At 47.2% G+C, this 27,343-nt stretch overlaps 1 protein-coding gene and 1 non-coding gene across 3 annotated transcripts in view; both read right to left on the bottom strand.

Annotated features, from left to right (window-relative positions):
- Window positions 1–27,343, bottom strand: part of LOC126214855 (myc box-dependent-interacting protein 1) — a 468,728-nt gene that overhangs the window by 87,026 nt on the left and 354,359 nt on the right. The gene's annotated exons all lie outside the window — the stretch shown is intronic.
- On the bottom strand, window positions 5,444–5,518 carry Trnat-ugu (transfer RNA threonine (anticodon UGU)). The gene has a single exon. It is a non-coding gene; the product is annotated as a tRNA-Thr (tRNA).

The raw sequence follows: 27,343 nt of genomic DNA, 5'->3' as shown, positions 1-27,343 counted from the left end.
CCATGAAAAGTTACTATCCCTCCTTTCGCATATTTTTCTTTGCATCCGCAGCAGCAACAGTAATTCACCATCCCTATTACACTATCAACAAACGGTGAAAACACAACAAAAACTCTGAGGAAAGCACACACGCACAGTGAAGTCCCGAAAACACGTGACAATCCTGGTTTAATGTTGACAACACGCGCAGAACGCAATGCTCACTCCAGAGATATTTACCCTATGGAGAGAGAGAGAGAGAGAGAGACTGTGTGCAACATAGGGACATATGTAAATACCATAGCCCATAACCCAACAGTTAGATTAACATTACATTAGCTTTTTGTTCCATAGATACGTACCAATGAGATCCTCAAGGATGTAGATGATGTCGTAAGACAGGAATTCCATTCTTATAGAAGAAACAGAGGACAAGAAGACTATAGATTTATGGACGCATACTGTATAAAGAATGGACAGTAGCAGACTAACCAATTACACCTTCAACTTACTAAACAGCTACAAATCCAACCTCACATGGTTAACTGAAATTGACGAAGATACGAAAACCACTGGAATTAGAATTGACGTAATACTGTATAGCACTATACTTTCTAGAGCAGCAACAGAAAGGACAGGTTTTTAAGAAAGAAAGACGTCAACAAAAGGAAAGAAATGGACCGACGAATAGAAGGAACGACACTCTCGAAGAATGCAGGAAGTCTGGGAGCAACGAAAATTTAACACAAAGAAGCAAAACCAAAGTTGATTTATCGTACCCTCCAAAAGCGTTATTCGAATAAATAAAAAGAAACAGAGAGGCTAATATATCTTCCACAGATTCTAATGAAATCATGTTCATGGATGTGGACTAAATTTAAAAAAATGGTAAGGTAATAACAAACTTGTCACAAAACATGTGAATGCATAATACACAAAAGTGCCTATGATGACTATTAGGTTATTGTGAACACGTACGATCTCACAGAATAATAGTTTAAGACACTTACATTGATCACGTTAAAGTCAGTTTTTCGTAATACATTACATCTATACCTACATACATAACCTGCAAGCCACCATACGGTGCACTGCGGAGAGTACTTCGCTCACTACTAGTCATTTCATCTCCTGTTCCACTCGCAAAATAGTGTTCGGGAATAATAACTGTATCACTTCGGGCAGTATATGAAAATAAAACAGTTTCCACAAAGCCAACTACCTTAGTGAAAGCCAGAGACAGATATTAAAAAAATGGCTGAAATGGCTCTGAGCACTATGGGAATTAACATCAGAGGTCATCAGTCCCCTAGAACTTAGAACTACTTAAACCTAACTAACCTAAGAACATCACACACATGCATGCCCGAGGCAGGATTCGAACCTGCGACCGCAGCGGTCGCGCGGTTCAAGACTGAAGCGCCTAGAACCGCTCTAAGGAAATGTCATTAACATTAGTGTCTACACGTTCGGAACTGGGTCCATCGTTTCAAATCAAGCTATACAGCGCGGACGTGCCAGGAAGCCCGTCTCCTCGCTGTTGGCTGGCCCTTATCAAAATTAATGACAGTCAACTGGGAGAGGAAATCCTGGAAGGAGGGGGTGGGGGGGCATCCAGAGCTCACCGACCCTTCCCCCCTTCTCCCTCTCAGCCGTCAGCCGCAGCACGGCCTTCCCTCCACCAACTGGCTAGTGCCGTCTGCTTGATAATATTGCAGTATGACAGGAGCATGGTGCAGTGTTTATTTGCTTGAAACAGTGGTGAGCGAAACAGTGAGCGATCCGCTACCTGAACGGAGGCGAATAGATTGGGTGTCTGCATGTGTAGGAGAATCGGATTCGTCTTTTCAAATGTACGTATGGCGGTTTGTTGGTTCCAGAATAGTAATTCTAAAGCTGTTCCACTATTATTTATGCATAATCCATAAGTTAGTACAATGTTAGGTAATGTTTCATTGGTAAGAATATTTAGACCAAAAAACACAAGTTAATAACGATACGATACAAAACTTTTTTACGAACTTCCTATGGGACAATACGCATGAGCTAATTTGGAAATAAAGTACTTAAGAATACAGTGGGGGAAAAAAGAAAAAAAAAAGGAGAGAGAGAGAGAGAGAGAGAGAGAGAGAGAGAGAAAGTCACATATTCCTTGTCCAGACTAGAGGGCTTCCTATAATTCTGTGTCCGGAAACCGATGCCTGAAGACATATGGGCCGTTGGAGATCCACAGTTAACAGTCTATATTTTACTTTTACGTGAAGCAGAATTCAGAAGAGATGACCAAATAAATTATACAGCAGTATGCACATATGGGCAGATCCTCGAGCAATCATGGAGGTGAAGTGTCAGGAGCGGTTTATTGTCAGTGTGTGGGCAGAAATTGTCCATGACAAAATGGCTCTGAGCAATATGGGACTGAACATCTGAGGCCATCAGTCCCCTAGAACTTAGAACTACTTAAACCTAACCAACCTAAGGACATCACACACATCCATGCCCGAGGCAGGATTCGAACCTGCGACCGCAGCGGTCACGCGGTTCCAGACTGAAGCGCCTAGAACCGCTTGGCCACTCCGGCCGGCTTGTCCATGACAGATTTACAGGGCCACAACTCTACTAGACAAATTAACAGGTGCTGCCTATCACTGATTTCTGCGACTGCGAGTTGAATTGCCAGCACTAAGTGGAGAACGTTGCCCTTGCAGAAAGACTGGGTGGGGGGGGGGGGGAGTAATTAGGTTGTTTGGGGGAGCGAGGTCATTGGTCTCGTCGGATTAGGGAAGGAAGTCGGCCGTGCCCTCTCAAACGAACCAGCGCGGCATTTGCCTGGAGCGATTTAGGGAAATCACGGAAAACCTAAATCGGGATGGCCGGACGCGGGATTGAACCGTCGTCCTCCCTAATGCGAGTCCAGTGTGCTACCACTGCGCCACCTCGTTCGGTGGAAAGACTGGTTTATGGACGACGGAGCATCCCTCCACCATTTCCTTACGGCAGTACCTCACCACAACGTTTCATGGACGATAAACTGGTCGAGGAGATCCGCTGTCATAGCCTCCCCGTCCACCGGAATCCGATGGATTTCTGGCTACAGTGGCGTTTACAGACTTTGGTGTATGCCCAACGCACCGACAATTTGCAGACTTTACAACGGTGTGTGATCAGTGCATGTTAAGTAGTCCGAACGGAACTGGGAGTATTTCAGAAAGTGCACGATTCACTGCGGAAAACGCATGTGCCAGGACGCGAGGTAACAATGTGCAACAATGCCTGTAATGTGTACTTCTACGTAAAATACGGATGGGAATGAGACTGGCCTCTTTCTCAGCAGGTACTGCTGTGCAGACACGTCACTGTGGGGTCTTTTCTTCTAGTTTTGACCAATACTACCTCTATAGGAATGTACGATACTTTTTAAACATCTTGTTCAGGGTAGTGAACGAAATATCGCCCCCCGACTGCAGACTGCTCGCCAATTAAGCGCGAACTGCTGCCTGCCACGAGAAGATACAACAACAAATAGATAAATCTGTAACAATTAGATAAGAGAGAGATAATAAATAATCTAATAGAAAGGTCTACATTTACTGTATTGATATTGTCTTTTTCATTACATTAGGTGCTGAAAATGACCTAGTTCTTCAATACACTTTTGCGCGCGCCCTACATGTTAACGTAAACTTTGCGCTATTTTTGCCGCACCAGTTTTCAAAGTTTAATTACGACTATTGTCTTGCAAGTCTTCTAACCTTATTTGGTTACTTGTATACACTTCTCCCTTCGGACTGTCTCACACACAACAGTCAAAAGTGGTTAGATCCGGTGAACGCGGCGGCGACAATCCTTTGCTGACACTTCTTTCTTCTGTGAATCTTTCACGAATTCGTGAGACTGACTTGCGTGAAGAGTGACGGGTCACCCCATCCTGTTGAAAGACAGCGTACGTACGTTCATGAGGGGTCAACTCTGCCTAAAATTCCTCTAAGATTCGCATGTGCACAGCAGTGTGTACTGTTGTTTCAATAAACATTGGACCCGCAATCCGACTTTTTCACTGTGAAGATGTTCATCATTAATCGTGTAGCGATTGTTTATTGAGCAGTATCTGCTATTGTGTGAGTTCACACGTACTGTCAGAAGGAACCAGGGATCATCATTCATGGAACACAGCAGAACCGTTTTACATAGACACGTACAATAATCCAGACGTTTTGCGTTATCTCCCTTCTTCAGTTCATGGACACATGACATTTCCAGAATGAAATGTTCACTCTGCAGCGGAGTGTGCGCTGACATGAAACTTTCTGGTAGATTAAAACTATGTGCCGGACCGAGATTCGAACTCGGGACCCTTGCCTTTCGCGGGCAAGTGCTCTACCAACTGAGCTACCCAAGCACGACTCATGCCCCGTCCTCACAGCTTTAATTCCGCCAGTACCTCGTCTCCTACCTTCCTAACTTCGCAGAAGCTCTCCTGCATACCTTGCAGAACTAATCTGCCAGGAAGTTTCATATCAGCGCACTCTCCGCTGCAGAGCGAAAATCTCATTCTGGGAACATCCCCCAGGCTGTGGCTAAGCCATGTCTCCGCAGTATCCTTTCTTTCAGGAGTGCTAGTTCTGCAAGTTTCGCAGGAGAGCTTCTGTGAAGTTTGGAAAGTAGGAGACGGGGTACTGGCAGAAGTAAAGCTGTGAGGACGGGGCGTGAGTCGTGCTTGGGTAGCTCAGATGGTAGATCACTTGCCCGCGAAAGGTAAAGGTCCCGAGTTCGAGTCTCGGTCCGGCACATAGTTTTAATCTGGCAGGAAGTTACATGACATTTTGCAGGACTTCATCCTTATATCGTGTAAAACACGCTGACCAGTACTTTCACTTGTTGGGACAATTTACGGATCGACTTCTTTGCACTCTGGATCATTCGTGCTCGAATATCCGTGATCAAAGCAGGTATACGAACGGACAGGACTGGATTCTTTTTTGCGTTTCTAACTGACCTTGTACAACAAACTTTGTTACCCGATCCTTTAAAGTGCTCTTCGCTGGTATGGAAACACCAGGAAACTTCTTTGCAAAAATGTCGCGCCTTCCTTTAATTGAACCGGTAGACACGTTGCCTCACTATTGCTATTCTTTCTTGAAGAGGTTACATCTCGCTGAGATATTTACTTCACACGTTTTAATCAAGTCACAACGGCTTTCCTACTGGCAGTACAAAACATAGTCACAATAGGTTCGAAACAATACATGACAACTGGCGGGTGACAACGAACAGTCTAGTACTGGGGGCCGGTTTTTCGTGCGCCACCCAGCATAAACGCTTCTACTAATATGAAGACAGTAACTGTTCCGAAAGAAGAGATACCAATGATGACCATGCAGCTTAACGAAATGATAATTGATCGAAACCCTCAGCTGCCAACAGGTGTTGTTGATATACCTCAATGGGGACAGCTGAAAATGTGTGCCCCGACCGGGACTCGAACCCGGGATCTCCTGCTTACACGGCAGACGCTCTATCCATCTGAGCCACCGAGGGCACAGAGGATAGCGCGACTGCAGGGACTTCTCTCTTGCACGCTTCCCGTGAACCCACATTCCGAATTGTCCACAACGTATATTCGTAATGTTTTTAAAGGATTCACTCATTACTCGCGCCAACTAGGGTGACGATTCGCGTAAGAGTTGGGGGCAAAGTCTGCGCATTCGCATAGAAGAAGTCAATGGCCGGGTAACCTTTAACTGTTGGCAGCTGAGGGTTTCGATTAATTATCATTGCTTCAACTAATGTATTTTCTGGGGAGTGGGAGGTGGGGGAGGGGTTGCGTCCATGATCCCCATGAACAGCGGCACCCTACACTCCACCTCCCCCCCCCCCCAATTCTTTGACGAACGCCCGCTGGACTCGGCTGTACTGGATTGCGTCACAGCCACTGCCAGTGTACGCTACAGCCTGCAGTCTCCCCAGCCCAGCTCACAAGCGGCGCTGATTGGCGGTCTGGAGTCTCGCCAAGCGACGCGGGCCACGCACAAGACAGAACCAGACCAGACAGCTGCCCGTCACCAGCTAATGGTGCGCGCACACCTCTCTCTTTCTGTCCCGTCTCGGCGGTGAATAACAGCAGCCAGTGCAGTCGGCATTTCTCTCAGTGCGCTGCAATTTGGAGGTAGGGAAAGGGGGGTGGGGGGTGGGGGGATAGAGGGCACGACATCTACGTCTACATCCATACTGCGCAAGCCACCTGACGGTGTGTGGCGGAGGGTACCTTGAGTACCTCTATCGGTTCTCCCTTCCATTCCAGTCTCGTATTGTTCGTGGAAATAAAGACTGTCAGTATGCCTCTGTGTGCGCTCTAATCTCTCTGATTTTATCCTCATGGTCTCTTCGCGAGATATACGTAGGAGGGAGCAATATACTGCTTGACTCCTCCGAGAAGGTATGTTCTCGAAACTTCAACAAAGGCCCGTACCGAGCTACAGAGCGTCTCTCTTGCAGTCTTCCACTGGTTTATCATCTCCGTAACGCTTTCGCGATTACTAAATGATCCTGTAACGAAGCGCGCTGCTCTCCTTTGGATCTTCCCTATCTCTTCTATCAACCGTATCTGATACGGATCCCACACCGGTGAGCAGTATCTCGTCTGGGTGCTTAAACAAAAATAAAAATTTCGATGTGCAGCATGCAAAAAAGGCATTTTCTTTGAAACAACAAAAAATGGTTCAAATGGCTCTGAGCACTATGGGACTTAACATCTGAGGTCATCAGTCCCCTAGAGCTTAGAACTACTTAAACCTAACTAACCTAAGGACATCACACACATCCATGCATCAGGCAGGATTCGAACATGCGACCGTAGTGGTCACGCGGTTCCAGACTGAAGCGCCTAGAACTGCACGGCCACACCGGCCGGCCACTACAAGAAACGTGAAAAAGTAGAAATTATGCCAAGTTCCATCCAGCACGTGCCAGAGGGAGGAGGCGATGCGCCGTCCTTTAAGATGGTGGCGGAATCCAGAGTGATGAGCAGCGGTTATCTGGTCGGCTGCTGGCTGCAAAAAAACTGCTCTGCTGAGCTCGCACGCTGGCCTAAATAGCTGCCTCGTGGAAGGGCACATGCAGACCTATTTTCGCCACATGACCCTCAGATGCAGGAAAAGGTGCGGTGCGTCAACGACCTCTACCGCCGCCTGGTGACCGGGATGGAACGCTGTTGTCGCCACCTGCCGGCCTGACCCCGGAGTTTAGGCGGAGTCCGTTCCGTAGGGGCGGAGGTCGCGGCTACCCAAACGACGTACAAGTTATGCGGGCTGCAGTCGGCGCCTGACGCCTAGGACGCCACGGCAATTACGGTATTAAATGTGATGTTCTCCATAGAGCAGTGGTTCCCAACCTGGGGTAATTATCACCAGAGGGGTAAAAACTAGGCGATTCGATTCTGTTCCAGTCACGAAACTAAATTATTTTCAAAAGGTCATTGCTATTATCACAATTTTCTAAGACACTGATACCGATTATATACACTACTGGCCATTGAAATTGCTACACCACGAAGTTGAGGTGCTACAGACGCGAAATTTAACCGACGGGACGAAGATGCTGTGATATACAAATGATTAGCTTTTCAGAGCATTCACACAAGGCTAGCGCCGGTGGCGACACCTACAACGTGCTGACAGGAAAGTTTCCAACCGATTTGTCATACACAAACAGCAGTTGACCGGCGTTGCCTGGTGAAACGTTGTTGGGATGCCTCGTGTAAGGAGGAGAAATGCGTACCATCACGTTTCCGACTTTGATAAACGTCGGACTGTAACCTATTGCGATTGCGGTTTATCGTATCGCGACATTGCTGATCGCGTCGGTCGAGATCCAATGACTGTTAGCAGAATATGGAACCGTTGGGTTCAGCAGGGTAATGCGGAACGCCGTGCTGGATCCCAACGGCCTCGAATCACTAGCAGTCGAGATGACAGGCATCTCATCCGCATGGCTGTAACACATCGTGCAGCCACGACTCGATCCCTGAGACAACAGATGGGGACGTTTGCACGACAACAACCATCTGCACGAACAGTTGGACAATGTTGGCAGCAGCATGGACTATCAGCTCAGAGACCGTGGCTGCGGTTACGCTTGACGCTGCATCATAGACAGGAGCGCCTGCGATGGTGTACTCAACGACGAACCTGGGTGCACAAGTTGCAAAACGTCATTTTTTCGAATGTATGCAGATTCTGTTTACAGCATCATGATGGTCGCATCCCTGTTTGGCGACATCGCGGTGAACGCACTTTGGAAGCGTGTATTCGTCATTGCCATACTGGCGTATCACACAGCGTGATGGCATGGGGTGCCATTGGTTACACGTCTCGGTCACCTCTTGTTCGCATTGACGGCATTTTGAACAGTGGACGTTACATTTCAGATGTGTTGCGACCCGTGGCTCTATCCTTCATTCGATCCCTGCGAAACCCTACATTTCAGCAGGATAATGCACGACCGCATGTTTCAGATCCTGTACGGGCCTTTCTGGATACAGAAAATGTTCGACTGCTGCCCTGGCCAGCACATTCTCCAGATCTCTCACCAATTGAAAACGTGTGGTCAATGGTGGCCGAGCAACTGGCTTGTCACAATACGCCAGTCACTACTCTTGATGAACTGTGGTATCGTGTTGAAGCTGCTTGGGCAGCTGTACCTGTACACGCCATCCAAGCTCTGTTTGAATCAATGCCCAGGCGTATCAAGGCCGTTATTACGGCCAGAGGTGGTTGTTCTGGGCACTGATTTCTCAGGATCTATGCACCCAAATTGCGTGAAAATGTAATCACATGTCAGTTCCACTATTATATTTTTGTCCAATGAATACCCGTTTATCATCTGCATTTCTTCTTGGTATAGCAATTTTAATGGCCGGTAGTGTAAGTTATCAATTATCACTTTTCTTAATAAGTAGCATTAATGCGGTGGAGGATACAATTCCTCACATAGAACACCTACTACACTCACATGTCGTGCTTTGTCCTGTACATTGTTAATGATAAAAGAGAGAGATACATAACAAATGCTGAATATCTCAAGATATAGTCTTCTCCAAGTTATATGTAGTACCTGCAGTAGGCCGGAAATTGGTTCATTACTCGCTGCGAACCAGATAAATGAAGTAATTGACAGCACAACACAGCAATGAGTTAGTTCCGTGCACACAGTATTATTATCATTATTATTATTATTATTATTATTATTATTAGTGGCTGTGGTCAGAGACAAAGAAGAACAGCATGAAGTCATCCAATTTCCACCAATTCTAAAACAAGGAGTGCAGCAAAGAAGTGATTTACAAACAGTAATTATAGTGCACATATCTGAACGTCTTTGATTTTAAATGGGGCTGCAGTGTGCTGGTCAATCAAATGGTGCAGTGGAGAGGAATAATGCAGGAAAAGCGTGTTTTATAACTAGTGTGTCGATATACACTCCTGGAAATGGAAAAAAGAACACATTGACACCGGTGTGTCAGACCCACCATACTTGCTCCGGACACTGCGAGAGGGCTGTACAAGCAATGATCACACGCACGGCACAGCGGACACGCCAGGAACCGCGGCAAACCGTCAGTGTCAGCCAGTTTGCCGTGGCATACGGAGCTCCATCGCAGTCTTTAACACTGATAGCATGCCGCGACAGCGTGGACGTGAACCGTATGTGCAGTTGACGGACTTTGAGCGAGAGCGTATAGTGGGCATGCGGGAGGCCGGGTGGACGTACCGCCGAATTGCTCAACACGTGGGGCGTGAGGTCTCCACAGTACACCGATGTTGTCGCCAGTGGTCGGCGGAAGGTGCACGTGCCCGTCGACCTGGGACCGGACCGCAGCGACGCACGGATGCACGCCAAGACCGTAGGATCCTACGCAGTGCCGTAGGGGACCGCACCGCCACTTCCCAGCAAATTAGGGACACCGTTGCTCCTGGGGTATCGGCGAGGACCATTCGCAACCGTCTCCATGAAGCTGGGCTACGGTCCCGCACACCGTTAGGCCGTCTTCCGCTCACGCCCCAACATCGTGCAGCCCGCCTCCAGTGGTGTCGCGACAGGCGTGAATGGAGGGACGAATGGAGACGTGTCGTCTTAAGCGATGAGAGTCGCTTCTGCCTTGGTGCCAATGATGGTCGTATGCGTGTTTGGCGCCGTGCAGGTGAGCGCCACAATCAGGACTGCATACGACCGAGGCACACAGGGCCAACACCCGGCATCATGGTGTGGGGAGCGATCTCCTACACTGGCCGTACACCACTGGTGATCGTCGAGGGGACACTGAATAGTGCACGGTACATCCAAACCGTCATCGAACCCATCGTTCTACCATTCCTAGACCGGCAACGGAACTTGCTGTTCCAACAGGACAATGCACGTCCGCATGTATCCCGTGCCACCCAACGCGCTCAAGAAGGTGTAAGTCAACTACCCTGGCCAGCAAGATCTCCGGATCTGTCCCCCATTGAGCATGTTTGGGACTGGATGAAGCGTCGTCTCACGCGGTCTGCACGTCCAGCACGAACGCTGGTCCAACTGAGGCGCCAGGTGGAAATGGCATGGCAAGCCGTTCCACAGGACTACATCCAGCATCTCTACGATCGTCTCCATGGGAGAATAGCAGCCTGCATTGCTGCGAAAGGTGGATATACACTGTACTAGTGCCGACATTGTGCATGCTCTGTTGCCTGTGTCTATGTGCCTGTGGTTCTGTCAGTGTGATCATGTGATGTATCTGACCCCAGGAATGTGTCAGTAAAGTTTCCCCTTCCTGGGACAATGAATTCACGGTGTTCTTATTTCAATTTCCAGGAGTGTATATAGCTTCTGGGTAGGAGTTGTCAGTAACACTTGTGATGCACCACCAATTCGTTCATCCTCAAACACACACACACACACAAATATCGTTAATCCTTCATCACTTAAAAATAACAGTGTTCCAAGAAAAGTCTTTCAATATACAGTTTAGTTAGGTGCTCAAGTTGGTGGCAATGTGAGGTTGGCGGGAGGACAAGAAATGGCAAAGGGGGCGGGGGGCTATTAACTAACGTCTGATTGCAATCAGAAGTAATGGTCTAAGAAATGTTGGGAACCACTACTGTAGAGCAAATCATGGCAAAAAAAGTAAAATTACTTGAAATTATGGCTGTCAGTAAACACAAATAACAGAATCCTCACTTAATGATCAAATACAGCGTGTAACAAAAAGATATGGTCAAACTTTCAGGAAGTACTGATCGAAACAGACGAAATAAATTAAAATTTGTGCTGCGGCCGGAAGTCAAACACGTGTCTTCTTGCTTGCTAGCCATAAATGCTGACCATTAGACCACCGCAGTACGATGGTCAACATTGCTGCACGAACTACCTAAGCTGAGTGCCCTCCCCAACACAAACTTCGTATGTCGCTACTGCCAGGGCTCTCCGATATTGGCAAGCACTCCAGCACTGGACGTAATGGGACGTCCTTGTACCATTCTATGTATATGTTTGAAACAATAGTATTAACTGGAAAAGATAAGAAATATACATGTCGTAATGAAGAAATTCATGATCACATTACTAGACAAGTAGAAAATTACCATATGATACACAGAAGACTGAAAAAAAAAAAACAGTTAACAGTCCCTATATTAATGAAGCAAAATACTTCAATGCACTGCCAAATGAACTGAAGGTAATAACTGGAGAGACATTCAAAAAACATCTAAAATCGTGGCTGTAACCCAACTGTCTGTGTCTAGTGTAATTCAAGGAATAGTGCAAATCTGTTCAGATGTCAGCGAGCCGTGTAACTGAGGCGGGACGTGGGGACCAGCCCGGTATTCACCTAGCGGGATGTGGAAAACCGCCTAAAAACCAGATCCAGGCTGGCCAGCACACCAGCCTCCGTCGTTAAGCCGCCGGGCGCGCCTACCCGAGCACAGGAAGCAGCGCATTAGCGCTCTCGGCTAACCTGGCGGGTCGCTGTGCATGTAATTACGTGTTTCACGCAAATAAATTACAAATCGCAAAGGAATTATTCTGCAGTTTCTTTGTTTTTTTTTTTTAGTTCTTCAGATAGTACTTCATTGTGGGTAACCGAAAAATCTGCGAGAATTCTGAAGTTGCTATTCATATTTTCTGCAGGGTTATTAACACTTGATATGAATAGCCCAGGTCCCAATGTACTGCCGTGGGGATCCCGCCTGCAGTTACTCGTCTACCTGTCTGTCTATGTCTCTTCATCCAAAATAACTTGACGCGTCTTCCTACATCCACTCCTCTGGCGTCTATCAACAGAGAGCGGACAGGCGTTACGGGTCGCAGACCGGACTAGGGTTGGTACGGCGTGGGAGTGAAGGCGAGGTCACCGTGTTGACTTGGCCGCCCGGGCAGCCAGGTGGGAGTCACTGTAAACATACTCGTATAGTCGGCAGTCCTCCCACCAGGCCGACTGCGAGCGCGCGCCGACAGCTCGAGGGCGACCGTATTTCTCCCAGTACTACAGAGCCATTCGTCACACAGCGTGGCAGCCACTTGTACGGCGCTGCACAGTGCTACGCCGCACACTCGAAACGCGGAGCCCGCTACATTTCCTTGACGTGATTTAAAACGGAAGTACGGACGGGTATCTGCGTCACAGTGTGTATAGGAAACCCACGTACGCTTACCTCTATCTACAAGCTCGGGGCATCAAACATACTCGGTACTCAGACTCTGGCTCATACTTTCAAAGAAGAAGAGCCTTGCAGAAGGATAACAACACTTACGAATAGTGTTCCGTAGTAGTGGGTCCTCATATTGTCAAACTGATTGGGCGTTCCATTCAAAATCAAGAACGTTTGAGAAAGAGACTGATACTAACAAGGGAACCTCCCCATCGCACCCCCTCAGATTTAGTTATAAGTTGGCACAGTGGATAGGCCTTGAAAAACTGAACATAGAGCAATCGAGAAAACAGGAAAAAGTTGTGTGGAACTATGAAAAAATAAGCAAAATATACAAACTGAGTAGTCCATGCGCAAGACAGGAAACAATCAAGGATAGCGTGAGCTCAGGAGCGCCGTGGTCCCGTGGTTAGCGTGAGCAGCTGCGGAACTAGAGGTCCTTGGTTCAACTCTTCACTAGAGTGAAAAATTTACTTTCTTTATTTTCGCAAAGTTGTGATCTGTCCGTTCGTTCATTGACGACTCTGTTCACTGTAATAAGTTTAGTGTCTGTGTTTTGCAACCGCACCGCAAAACCGTGCGATTAGTAGACGAAAGGACGTGCCTCTCCAATGGGAACCGAAAAGATTTGATCGCAAGGTCATAGGTCAACCGATTCCTCCACAGGAAAACACGTCAGATAATAATTGTCTGAAAATAAAAAATTAAACTTTTCACATGAGGGAAGACCTGAACGAAGGACCTCTCGTTCCGCAGCTGCTCACGCTAACCACGGGACCACGGCGCTCCTGAGCTCACACTATCCTTGATGATGCCTATCTTGCACATGGACTTCTCAGTTTGGATATTTTGCTTATTTTCTCGTAGTTCCACACAACTTCTTCCTGTTTTCTCGATTGATCTGTGTTCAGTTTTTCAAGGCCTATCCTATCCACTGTGCCGACTTATAACTAAATCTGAGAGGGGTGGGATGGGAAGATACCCTTGTAAGGTCGAGGAGGAAAAGCAAAAAATCGCGTATCTGCCTTATGTTCGCCAAGTATCTACATCTACATCCATACTCCGCAAGCCACCTGACGGTGTGTGGCGGAGGGTACCTTGAGTACCTCTATGGGTTCACCCTTCTATTCCAGTAACGTACTGTTCGTGGAAAGAAAGATCCTCGGTATGCCTCTGTCTGGACTGTTCGCGAGATACACGTAGGAGGGACCAATATACTGCTTGACTCCTCGGTGAAGGTATCTTCTCGAAACTTTAACAAAAGCCCGTACCGAGCTACTGAGCGTCTCTCCTGCAGTCTTCCACTGGAGTTTATCTATCATCTCCGTAACGCTTTCGCGATTACTATATGACCCTGTAAGAAGCGCGCTGCTCTCCGTTGGATCTTGTCTATCTCTTCTATCAACCCTATCTGGTACGAATCCCACACTGCTGAGCAGTATTCAAGCATTGGGCGAACAATTTTTTTCGGATTGTTTTCGGATTGCATTTCCTTAGGATTCTCAGTCTGGCATCTGCTTTACCGACGATTAATTGTATATGGTCATTCCATTTTAAATCACTCCTAATGCCTACTCCCAGACAATTTGTGGAATTAACTGCTTCCAGTTGCTGACCAGCTATATTGTAGCTAAATGATAAAGGATCTTTCTTTCTATGTATTCGCAGCACATTACGCTTGTCTACATTGAGATTCGATTGCCATTCCCTGCACCATGCGTCAATTCGTTGCAGATCCTCCTGCATTTCAGTACAATTTTCCATTGTTACAACCTCTCAATATGCTACAGCATCATCCGCAAAAAGCCTCAGTGAACTTCCGATGTCATCCACAAGGTCATTTATGTATATTGTGAATAGCAACGGTCCTACGACACTCCCCTGCGGCACACCTGAAATCACTCTTACTTCGGAAGACTTCTCTCCATTGACAATGACATGCTGCTTTCTGTTAACCAGGAACTCTTCAATCCAATCACACAATTGGTCTGATAGTCCATATGCTCTTACTTTGTTCATTAAACGACTGTGGGGAACTGTATCAAACGCCTCGCGGAAGCCAAGAAACACGGCATCTACCTGGGAACCCATGTCTATGGCCCTCTGAGTCTCGTGGACGAATAGCGCGAGCTGGGTTTCACACGATCGTCTTTTTCGAAACCCATGCTGATTCCTACAGAGTAGATTTATAGTCTCCAAAGTCATACTCTAACATAATACGAGTTCCAAAATTCTACAACTCCGTAACTTCCACGTTTACAACAGATCAGATTCACAAAAGGCGTTAGAAAACAGAGTAGCCTAGCGGAGAGAATGTGTTGCACTGCCCCCTACCGCTGAGGGTAGGTTCGACACGCCCAACCGCTGCATGTACGGCGAGGTACGTCATCTCGTGACGTCACGTATTCAGCATTTGTCATCCACTTATGGGGTATTTCCCGAAATTTGACGCCCTATGTATCTTACACTAAATTAATTGCCTCAGCGAAGTCTTCGTCACATGTGGCGTTTTGAAGCGTTAACAAGAATCGCCCTGTATAGGCTCTCTAGGATGAGGCAGCCGCTTCGAGCGGTCGGTAAGGCAGTGCCCCGCGGTCAGAGCCGTCCTAATTAATGCGACCTTTAAACTGCTGGCGCCGGGCGCCGTGCTAAAATTGGACGACGGGGAGTTCCTCACACCGCACGTTGCCTCAGCGCCGATCTGCGTCCACACCCGCAACTACACCCACACCCTGCGAACCACTGTGAATTGCTTCGTGGTATTTCCCACGATTAAGGAAGGGCTAACCTACGTTTGTAGCATTTGTAGACTTAGAGAAAGCTTTCGACAATGTTGGCTGGAATACTCTCTTTCGAATTCTGAAGGTGGCAGAGGTAAAATACAGGAATCGAAAGGTCATTTACAATTTGAAACTTCCTGGCAGATTAAAACTGTGTGCCCGACCGAGACTCGAACTCGGGACCTTTGCCTTTCGCGGGCAAGTGCTCTACCATCTGAGCTACCGAAGCACGACTCACGCCCGGTACTCACAGCCTTACTTCTGCCAGTACCTCGTCTCCTACCTTCCAAACTTTACAGAAGCTCTCCTGCGAACCTTGCAGAACCAGCACTCCTGAAAGAAAGTGGCTAAGCCATGTCTCCGCAATATCCTTTCTTTCAGGAGTGCTAGTTCTGCAAGGTTCGCAGGAGAGCTTCTGTAAAGTTTGGAAGGTAGGAGACGAGGTACTGGCAGAAGTAAGGCTGTGAGTACCGGGCGTGAGTCGTGCTTCGGTAGCTCAGATGGTAGAGCACTTGCCCGCGAAAGGCAAAGGTCCCGAGTTCGAGGCTCGGTCGGGCACACAGTTTTAATCTGCCAAGAGGTTTCATATCAGCGCACACTCCGCTGCAGAGTGAAAATCTCATTCTGCCATTTACAATTTGTACAGAAACCAGATGGCCGCGGGATTAGCCGAGCGGTCTGGGCGCTGCAGTCATGGACTGTGCGGCTGGTCCCGGCAGAAGTTCGAGTCCTCCCTCGGGCATGGGTGTGTGTGTTTGTCCTTAGGATAATTTAGGTTAAGTAGTGTGTAAGCTTAGGGGCTGATGACCTTAGCGGTTGGGTCCCATAAGATTTCACACACTTTTTTTTTCAATTAAGTCACTTACGGTCAGTCTTCATGAAAAACGGATATACCAGCAAGGTAACTGACTGAGCCCTCAATCAAAGAAGAAAAGAAGCAGACGCTCTACCCATCTGAGCCACCGAGGATAGCGCGCCTGCAGGGACTTATCCCTTGCACGCTCCCCGTGAGACCCACATTCCCAACATGTCCACACCACTACATTCGTAGTGCGCCTAATAGATGTTTGCCCATCATACTCATTACCCGTGGCAGATTAATCTACCAAGGGTGCGATTCCCGGTCGGGGCACACATTTTCAACATGTCCCAAATGAAGTATATCAACGCCTGTTTGCAGTAGGGTGTCCATTTAATTATAATTACATTTTTCTATGTTAAGGGTCATTTGCCACTCCCTGCACCAAGTGCCTCTCCGCTGCAGATCTTCCTTGCATTTCGCTGCAATTTTCTAATGCTGCAACTTCTCTGTATACTACAGCATCATCCGCGAAAAGCCGCATGGAACTTCCGACACTATCTACTAGGCCATTTATATACCAGGCGATCAAAAAGTCAGTATAAATTTGAAAACTTAATAAACCACGGAATAATGTAGATAGAGAGGTAAAAATTGACACACATGCTTGGAATGACATGGCGTTTTATAAAAAATGTCCGACAGATGGCGCTGGACAGCAAAACGTCAGTGACTGCGCATGACAATCGTGTATAAAAGGAGCTTCGCCTCCCAGGTCCCCAAACCTCAGTCCGTGCGATTATTGGCTTTGGGGTTACCTGAAGTCGCAAGTGTATCTTGATCGACCGATATCTTTAGGGATGCTGAAAGACAACATCCGACGCCAACGCCTCACCATAACTCCGGACATGCTTTACAGTGCTGTCCACAACATTATTCCTCGACTACAGCTACTGTTGAGGAATGATGGTGGACATATTGAGCATTTCCTGTAAAGAACATCATCTGCTTTGTCTTACTTTGTTATGCTGATTATTGCTATTTTGATTAGATGAAGCGCCATCTGTCGGACAGTTTTTGAACTTTGGTAATTTTTTTTTTTTTTGTTCTAATAAAACCCAATGTCATTCGAAGCATGTGTGTCAATTTGCACCTCTATCTACATTATTCCATGATTTACTCAGTTATCAAATTTATACTGACTTTTTGATTACCGGGTATATTGTGAAAAGCAATGGTCCCGTAACACTCCCCTGTGGCACGCCAGAGGTTACTTTAACGTCTGTAGACGTCTCTCCATTGAGAACAACACGCTGTGTTCTGTTTGCTAAAAACTCTTCAATCCAGCCACACAGCTGGTCTGATATCCCGTAGGCTGTTACTTTATCAGGCGACAGTGCGAAACTGTATCGAAGTCAAGGAAAATGGCATCTACCTGGGAGCCTGTATCTAATATTTTCTCGGTCTCATGAACAAACAAAGCGAGTTGGGTCTCTCTCGATCGCTGTTTCCGGAATCCATGTTGATTCCTACAGAGTAGATTCTGGGTGTCCAGAAATGACTTGATACGCGAGCTGCTGTACGTATGAAGAAAGTCGAGGCGGGGCAGTCAGTATGGTCTGCTGAGCCCCCAGGCTGGCTATAGACTACTAGGCGGCGCGGTACCGGCGTAGCTTTCGCTGCCCGCTTCCAGGACGCCAGTCGCTGCGTTACGCAACGTGGCCGGCAGCGCGTGCCAGCTGCGTGTGCGTGAGGTCGGCGCACGCGACGGGCTCGCCCGTAGGCGGTACGCGCCTCCGTCACTCATAGCGAAACACGCCAACACACAGTTTCTGCTTTCTTCCTCCATCCCGTACTGGATGTCACGGTATGCCGTATCACATCTTGACAACTACTCCGCGGCACCAGGAAGGCGGCAAGCAATAAACGCCAAACACATGAGGTCTACAACACGTGCTTGTATATGCTACTTATTAACATGCATGAGTTTCTTAGAAGTAGATACCTTATGGGTTGCGAAGCAATTCAAATCGCTTGATACGGCAAGTCTTCGGGTCCAGATTGTATACCGATTAGGTTCCTTTCAGATTACGCTGATACAATAGCTCCCTACGTAGCAATCATATACAACCGCTCGCTCACCGATAGATACGTACCTACAGATTGGAAAATTGCGCAGGTCGCACCAGTGTTTAAGAAGGGTAGTAGGAGTAATCCATCCAACTACAGACCTATATCATTGACGTCGGTTTGCAGTAGGGTTTTGGAGCATATACTACAGTATATCAAACATTATGAATCACCTCGAAGGGAACGATCTATTGATACGTAATCAGCATGGTTTCAGAAAACATCGTTCTTGTGCAACGCAGCTAGCTCTTTATTCGCACGAAGTAATGGCCGCTATCCACAGGGGATCAGAAGTTGATGCCGTATTTCTAGATTTCCGGAAAGCTTTTGACACCGTTCCTCACAAGCGACTTCTACTCAAGCTGCGGGCTTATGGGGTATCGTCTCAGTTGTGCGACTGGATTCGTGATTTCCTGTCAGGAAGGTCGCAGTTCGTAGTAACAGACGGCAAATCATCGAGTAAAACTGAAGTGATATCAGGTGTTCCCCAGTGAAGCGTCCTGGGACCTATGCTGTTCCTGATCTATATAAATGACCTGGGTGACAATCTGAGCAGTTCTCTTAGGTTGTTCGCAGATGATGCTGTAATTTACCGTCTAGTAAGGTCATCCGAAGACCAGTATCAGTTGCAAAGCGATTTAGAAAAGATTGCTGTATGGTGTGGCAGGTGGCAGTTGACGCTAAATAGCGAAAAGTGTGAGGTGATCCACATGAGTTCCAAAAGAAAACCGTTGGAATTCGATTACTCGATAAATAGTACAATTCTCAAGGCTGTCAATTCAACTAAGTACCTGGGTGTTAAAATTATGAACAACTTCAGTTGGAAAGACCACATAGATAATATTGTGAGGAAGGCGAGCCAAAGGTTGCGTTTCATTGGCAGGACACTTAGAAGATGCAACAAGTCCACTAAAGAGACAGCTTACACTACACTCGTTCGTCCTCTGTTAGAATATTGCTGCGCGGTGTGGGATCCTTACCAGGTGGGATTGACGGAGGACATCGAAAGGGTGCAAAAAAGGGCAGCTCGTTTTGTATTATCACGTAGTAGGGGAGAGAGTGTGGCAGATATGATACGCGAATTGGAATGGAGGTCATTACAGCAAAGAAGTTTTTCGTCGCAGCGAGACCTATTTACGAAATTTCAGTCACCAACTTTCTCTTCCGAATGCAAAAATATTTTGTTGAGCCAAACCTACATAGGTAGGAATGATCATCAAAATAAAATAGGAGAAATCAGAGCTCGAACAGAAAGGTTTAGGTGTTCGTTTTTCACGCGCGCTGTTCGGGAGTGGAATGGTAGAGAGATAGTATGATTGTGGTCCGATGAACCCTCTGCCAAGCATTTAAATGTGAATTGCAGAGTAATCATGTAGATGTAGATTTCAGCCTCACGGAACGAAGTGTGTAAAAAGCACTCCGTCTTCAGGCACAAGTGGCCCATCGGGTCCATCCGACCGCCGTGTCATCCTCAGATGAGGATGCTGATACGAGGGGCGTGTGGTCAGAACACCGCTCTCCTGGTCGTAATGATGGATTTGTTTGACCGGAGCCGCTACTATTCGGTGGAGTAGCTCCTCAATTGGCATCACGAGGCTGAGTGCACCCCGAAAAATGCCAACAGCGCATGGTGGCCCGGATGGTCACCCATCCAATTGTCGGCGACACACGACAGCGCTTAACTTCGGCGATCTGACGGGAACTGGTGTATCCACTGCGGCAATGCCGTTGCCCGAACTAAGTGTGTAGGGTGGTTATAATTAAACTTTCCCTATTTAACACGTCATAACACGGAAACTAATTACCAACCGAGGACCAAACTTGGTGGTATTAACGTAAAGGACTTGGGAAGAGAAATAATACAGAATCAGTTCAACTGAAACATGTTTACTATGCTGCTACGGTACATCATATCATTACATACTGGTAAAAAAAAAAGTTCAAATGGCTCTGAGCACTATGGGACTTAACATCTTAGGTCATCAGTCCCCCAGAACTTAGAACTACTTAAACCTAACTAACCTAAGGACATCACACACATCCATGCCCGAGGCAGGATTCGAACCCGCGACCGTAGCAGCAGCGCAGTTCTGGCCCCCTCTATCTGTTTGTGAATGGAACACGAAAGGAAATCACTAGTAGTGCTACAGGGTCCCCTCCGCCACGCACCATATGGTGGCTTGCGGACCATGTACGCAGATGTAGATCTAGAAACATCGCTGATGTGGAGACGCACATACAGCAAGTGGATTGGAGCCTAGATGACTCCAAACGTGAGAACTGTGACAACTGCAGACACCGAACGATTGAATCTTGCTTTACCTGTAAATAAAGTGTTATTGTCAAACGTAGGGTTGCCTACAGATTGATCCATAGACAAAACGTTAGTGTAGGACCAAAGTCCGCCTCATTAAGCCACTGAACTCTTCGGAGGTGCTCCCGCTACATAGCATCCGAACACTGCTGTGCCACATTCCAGGGATTTATGTCGCACGTCTCCTTGTCCAGATTCCTGGAAACTTTTACACTATTTCCAGCAACACACCTTCAAGTACAGGTGTAATTCGTGCCCACCTATCCACTCCCGCAACATGTGCAAAGGTTGCAATTTCTCTGCGGGATCGACGCAGCTTTGTAAACGTTCGTCTTCGGGAACTGCTTACTTCTAGGTGTAAGTCTGCAGCCTCTTGTACATTGCCGTTAGCCTTACTGCGCATGAAACGGTCTATCCGATCACATATACGGTTGGATAGAAAGTTTTCTAACAGGCAGGAAGCAGTATGTCGTCCTGAACGGGGTGACTTCAGCAGAAACAAGCGTAACTTCAGGTGTGCCCCAGGGCAGCGTAATAGGTCCTCTGCTTTTTACGATTTACATAAACGATCTGGTTGATGGTACTGAGAGCGGCATTAGAGTGTTTGCCGATGATGCGGTAGTCTACATGAAAGTAGTATCACACGAAAGTTGTGAACAAATCAATCAGGATTTGCAGAAAATAAATGCGTGGTGTAATGACTGGCAGTTATCTCTCAATATTAGTAAGTGTAACCTACTGCGTATAACAAGGCGAAAATCCCCATTAATGTACGAGTACAAAATAAATGCCCAGTCTTTGGAAGCGGTAATGTCCATCAAGTATCTGGGTGTGACTATTCGAAATGATCTCAAATGGAATGATCAGATTACAGAAGTAACGTGTAAGGCGAACTCTAGATTGCGGTTTATTGGTGGAATACTGAAGCGATGCAGTCTTTCAAGAAAGGAAATTGCTTACAATATGTTAGTTCGTCCAGTCTTGGAGTATTGTTTGTCTGTATGGGACCCTTACCAGTTAGATCTGTTTCAAGAGATAGAGGAGGTCCAAAGAAGAGCGGCAAGATTCGTGACTGGTACATTTAGCCATCGCGAGAGCGTTACAAATATCATAGAAAGTTTGAAGTGGGACACACTTGCAGATAGACGGCGCGCTAAACGGAAGGGACTGCTCACTAAATTCCGAAATCCGATCCTCGCCGAGGATGTAGAGCATATATTATTACCACCAACTTTCAAATCTCGCAATGATCACCATTCAAAGATAAGGGAAATTAGAGCTCGTACTGAGGCGTTCAGACAGTGGTTTTTCCCTCGCGCTATCCGCGAGTGGAACAGAGGAGGGGAAATATGACTTTGCCGAATTGTGCCGTCCGCCACATACCGCTTGTTGGCTAGCGGAGTATATATGTAGATGTAGATGTAGAAATGCATATCCGCCTACTCCTCGCTTCTCTAATGTTCCTTGTTAACACAGACACTCGTACAACGCAGCAGAAACTTCGCGAGCAACTGACATGAGTGGTCCGTTGAGTGTGTATTGTCGTATCCATTCTGTATACAGCTCCACGTCTCGAAAATGTAAACAAAGACCACACCATGCGGTGTTTACACAGAATCATGTCAGTAGTGGCTGGCAACTACACAGTCGCAATTACCTCGCAAACGGTTTGTTTGCGGACCTGTGTTTACCGAGACTTTCCTGCTTCTAGTAGCGTGTATTTTCAAGTGTACGCGTTCACGCCATTAATTATGAAACACCCAGTATAATGAAAGATTATGCAGCGGTTGTTTCATTCAGAAAATCCACTAGAATGCTGTGTGTGTGTGTGTGTGTGTGTGTGTGTGTGTGTGTGTGTGTGTGTGTGTGTGTGTGTGTAGGAGCAGTGATGGGAACAACGGAATGAAATAATGGAATCCGCGGCTTGTCCGAAAATAATCGCCTCATTCCGCTATAGTTTTAGAATCAATTGAATTATTCATTCACATTTTTGAATGAAACCATTCTGTGGGAGAAACTGAACGAAATTAGTCGACGCAGTCCAGTGAATACAGTCCTTAGTGGAAACATTCGATCGATGTGCCGTTGCTGAGTAATTTTTGTTGGCTGCACTCAGTTATCGCCTGTACTAACTGTTGTTTCCTTTTTTATTGAGTGCAAATACGAAGATTCCAGTTCAGTTTTTCGTCCTTGTTTATGAATAGGTGTTTATTTGGATTAGAATGCAGAAATGGTCCGTGGAGTGGGAATGCAAGAAATAGTATCACGGTATAAAAAGTTATCCTGAAGATAAATGCAGTGTGATTTACAGTGTCTACAAGGATAGTTCATATTAGGAAATTATGTTAATTAAATGAGCCAACGACCTTGCCGCAGTGGTAACACCGCTTCCCGTCAGACCATGGAAGTTAAGCGCTGTCGGGCTGGGATAGCACTTGGATGGGTGACCATCTGCCGGGCACTGTTGGCACAGGGGTGCACTCAGCCCTTGTGAGGCAAACTGAGGAGCTACTTGATTGAGAAGTAGCGGCTCCGGGAGAGCGGTGTACTGACCACATGCCCCTCCATATCCACATCCAGTGACGCATATGGGCTGAGGATGACACAATTTGAAACGAGACTCGTCCGACCAGGCAACACGTTACCAGTCATCAACAGTCCAATGTCGGAATTGACGGGCCCAGGCGAGGCGCAAAGCTTCATGTCGTGCAGTCATCAAGAGTACACGGCTCTGGAAACCCATATCGGTGATGTTTCGTTGAATGGTTCACACGCTGACACTTGTTGATGGCCCCGCATTGAAATCTGCAGCAATTTGCGGAAGGGTTGCACTTCTATCATGCTGAACTATTCAGCCGTTGTTGGTCCCGTTCTTGCTGGATCTTTCTCCGGCCGCAACGATGTCGGACATTTAATGTTTTACCGGATTCCTGTTCTTCACAATACACTCGCGAAATGGTCGTATGGGAAAAATCCCCACTTCATCGCTACCTCGGAGATGATGTGTCCCGCCGCTCGTGGGCCGACTATAACGCCACGTTCAAACGCACTTAAATATTGGTAACCTGCGATTGTAGCACCGGTAAACGATCTAACAACTGTGCCAAAACGTTGTCGACTGCAACGCCGTTTTCTGCCTGCTTGCACATCTGTGTATTTCAATGCGCATGCCTATACCAGATTCTTTGGCGCTTCAATGTAAATCTGCGAAGATTTGTGGACAGAAGCTTTTCACTTGATGTGGTGAGTGTGTAAGCCATCGAAACGCGTCTTGCAAGAAAATCAGTGACTGACAGTGGAAACTCTTTTTATATCACAAACAGCAGTAGTTTCAGTAATGTTTCTACGACCGTTCGCATCTGTCGTGACTACAAATTTAAACCAGAGTGCGACTGTGAATATATGTACGTGTCAATTCCAACAATTAATAAGACGTAACTCAACTACGAACCTACATAGTAGAATCTTACACTAAACAAGGATTAAACCGATGGATTCCTTTCTTGTCCACTATATACATCTAATTGATGTTAAGTATATATATATATATATATATATATATATATATAATTTTTTTTTGTTCACAGGATAGAGTGACCGATTGCTTGAGAGGGCTTATGGGATAACAAAAGGAGTAGCCGCCCGAAGTGGCCGTGCGGTTCTAGGCGCTGCAGTCTGGAACCGCGAGACCGCTACGGTCGCAGGTTCGAATCCTGCCTCGGGCATGGATGTGTGTGATGTCCTAAGGTTAGTTAGGTTTAACTAGTTCTAAGTTCTAGGGGACTAATGACCTCAGAAGTTGAGTCCCATAGTGCTCACAGCCATTTGAACCATTTGATAAAAAAAAAATGGTTAAAATGGCTCTGAGCACTATGGGACTTAACTGCTGAGGTCATCAGTCCCTGGAACTTAGAAGTACTGAAACCTAACTAATCTAAGGACATCACACATGTCCATGCCCGAGGCAGGATTCGAACCTGCGACCGTAGCGATCGTGCGGTTCCAGACTGAAGCGCCTAGAACCGATCGGCCACACCGGCCGGCGCTTATGGGATCGAACGGCGGGGACATCAGTCCCGTGATTCCGAAGTTAGTCACAGAAGAATGAGGGTCCGCTAAAAGTGGACGTATCCAGTCAGGGCAGTCAGATTATAAAATAATGAAATTAAAACACACACAGCAAAAGGCATAAAAGGTGAAACCAGATCTAAAAACCGCAAAAAGGGGGGCGACCTTCCCATGGCGGAATGGTGATGGGGTCCCAGATCGAGAAGACATGACGAGAAGTCCAAACCACAATCATGCTGCCCCTGCTCGAGGAGTAAAGCAAATCCTTACTTTTGTGACGGCTCCCAAACCCTAGGTCCTCGGCGGTACTTTTGGGGCAGCCACCACAAATTGTATAAAGCGTGGGTAGTGACCAGGATGTAGCTATGTCTGTTGCCCGAAAAATAATTAATGACAAGAATTGGGCCAGCAAGAATGAAGGGATAACTTATCTTTATTTCTGACAAAACGTGCACCAACAATACAAGTCCAAGTAATATCCGAGAGTAATCCGTGTACTGAGCCTAGTCGAATACAATAGCGAATATCACACTGCAATGGCTCCGCTATAAACTCCACGAAAGGCTAGCAACAGACAATCGACAATAGACTGTCCGTCTCGGGGCCAGCGCTCATCCTTATATGCAAAAGGCAGAGGGCGCTGTGGACCCGAGCTCAGCCATGGCGCGACTTATTCCGTCGGAGGTAACGCCCTGAGACGCCGACGGCCGTGACAGGAACTGTGGCCAGCGATGTCACGGTCAGGGCGCGCGTGCGCGAGTTGGTTGGTCGGTTGGTTAGTTGGGTCCGTGGATACAACATTTACATCTGGAAATAAAAACCAGTTTCACGGAAGAAACTGAGAACCAGTTCAGCCACGCGTGAATCGTCCGCTAATTTAAGGAATTGAAGACAGCATGAAGGGCCAAAAGAAAGGGACATTCCACCAATATGTGCGATATCTTCAGTCTGGTTCCGCAACCACATTGTACGGATGGTTCATTAGGCAGGAGGAAACAGTGAGTGGGCCTGGTATGACCGATGCGCAGACGGCATGAAACAGTGGACTAGTTCCGAGAGGGGCGGAAGGAAGAGCGCCACACTGCAGTAGAGTCCTTGCGGTTCACAGGGTGGGCGAATAAGGGTACTGCACGGTATAGTACGTTCTGGGAACATCTCGTATTCTGGTTCAGTTGGCAGGGGCGACGAGTACACTCCTGCAAGCGCTGATTTGCCAAAACACACACACACACACACACACACACACACACACACACACACACACAGAGAGAGAGAGAGAGAGAGGGGGGGGGGGGAAGGCACATGTTTGCCGTGAGTAAACACCTCAAGCGACGCAGCACGGAAAGACAAGGGAAGACGTGACGTGTGAAGTCCAGGTGCGCCTGCTTATCCCCGCGCCTCGTTACACAGTCGTCTCGCGTGTACAAAGCGAAGAGTCGAGTTGAGTTGAGGTACACAACCTGACGGCGGGCTCTTTTCTGCGCTGCAGACGGCAAACCGAGGACCCATCGCCTACGAAACTTTCAAACCCTGGGATGACTGACAACAGGCGGCACTCCTTGTCAACAATTCAGGGTGAAAAGTATTTAAATCTACCAACTCTGGGAGGTTGTAGGGGACATCAAAACAAATATTTTTCCCTAATGTCTTTTTTTCCTATGAGGATTATTTAAACCGGTGGAGGCCGTATTACGCTCTTCAGTTGTAGGCAACTGCTGTCCACCATTTTAGTAGTGCAGCCGGCCGGGGTGGCCGAGCGGTTCTAGGCGCTACAGTCTGGAACCGCGCGACCGCTACGGTCGCAGGTTCGAATCTTGCCTCGGGCATGGATGTGTGTGATGTCCTTAGTTAGGTTGAAGTAGTTCTAGGGGACTGATGACCTCAGCAGTTAAGTCCCATAGTGCTCAGAGGCATTTGAACCATTTTTTTGTAGTAGTGCATTGTCTCTGTTTACTAATGGAGCGATACACCTGGGGTGAGTACACTGATATGGTTGGTGCGTACTACGTAGCGCACCACTACGGACGAGCTGCACAGCGGGTTTATCAACAACAATATCCTAATCGCCGTATCCCGCATCATACGACCTTTGCTGCTGTGTACCAACGTCTGCGTGAGACGGGGTCATTTAGCAGATTACCTGGACAGGGACGCCGTCGCACGGTAAGAACGCTGCAATTCGAGGAAGCTGTCTCGCAGCATGTGGAGGGGCATCCTTCAGTCAGCACTTGTGCAATTGCACGTAACATGGGGACGAACCCGACGAATGTAAGAACAGTCCTTCGAGAGCAATTGTTATGTCCATTTCACTTACAGCGTGTCCACAACCTGGAACCAGTTGATTATTCACCCAGAGCACAGTTTCCGCAGTGGTACCTGGAACAGTGTGAAATACAAGTATACCGTTAGCAGAGCCTGTTCCGTTGATGGTGCGTGTGCCGGAGTCTCTGCTTTGAACGATGACCTATGAAGTCGACACCTAAACGGGCTTCGGAACGCGAGATCACATGAAAAAAAGAGAGCTTAAAGCCACACTTTTTTCGATCGACGTTAGTTAACGAGTCATCGAATACAGACCGGAATGAGC

The sequence above is a fragment of the Schistocerca nitens genome, chromosome 12 (assembly GCF_023898315.1).
Source record: "Schistocerca nitens isolate TAMUIC-IGC-003100 chromosome 12, iqSchNite1.1, whole genome shotgun sequence".
In the NCBI taxonomy this organism is placed as follows: Eukaryota; Metazoa; Arthropoda; class Insecta; order Orthoptera; family Acrididae; genus Schistocerca; species Schistocerca nitens.
Note: the sequence above shows the minus strand (reverse complement) of the source record. Positions and strands in the feature narration are given on the sequence as shown.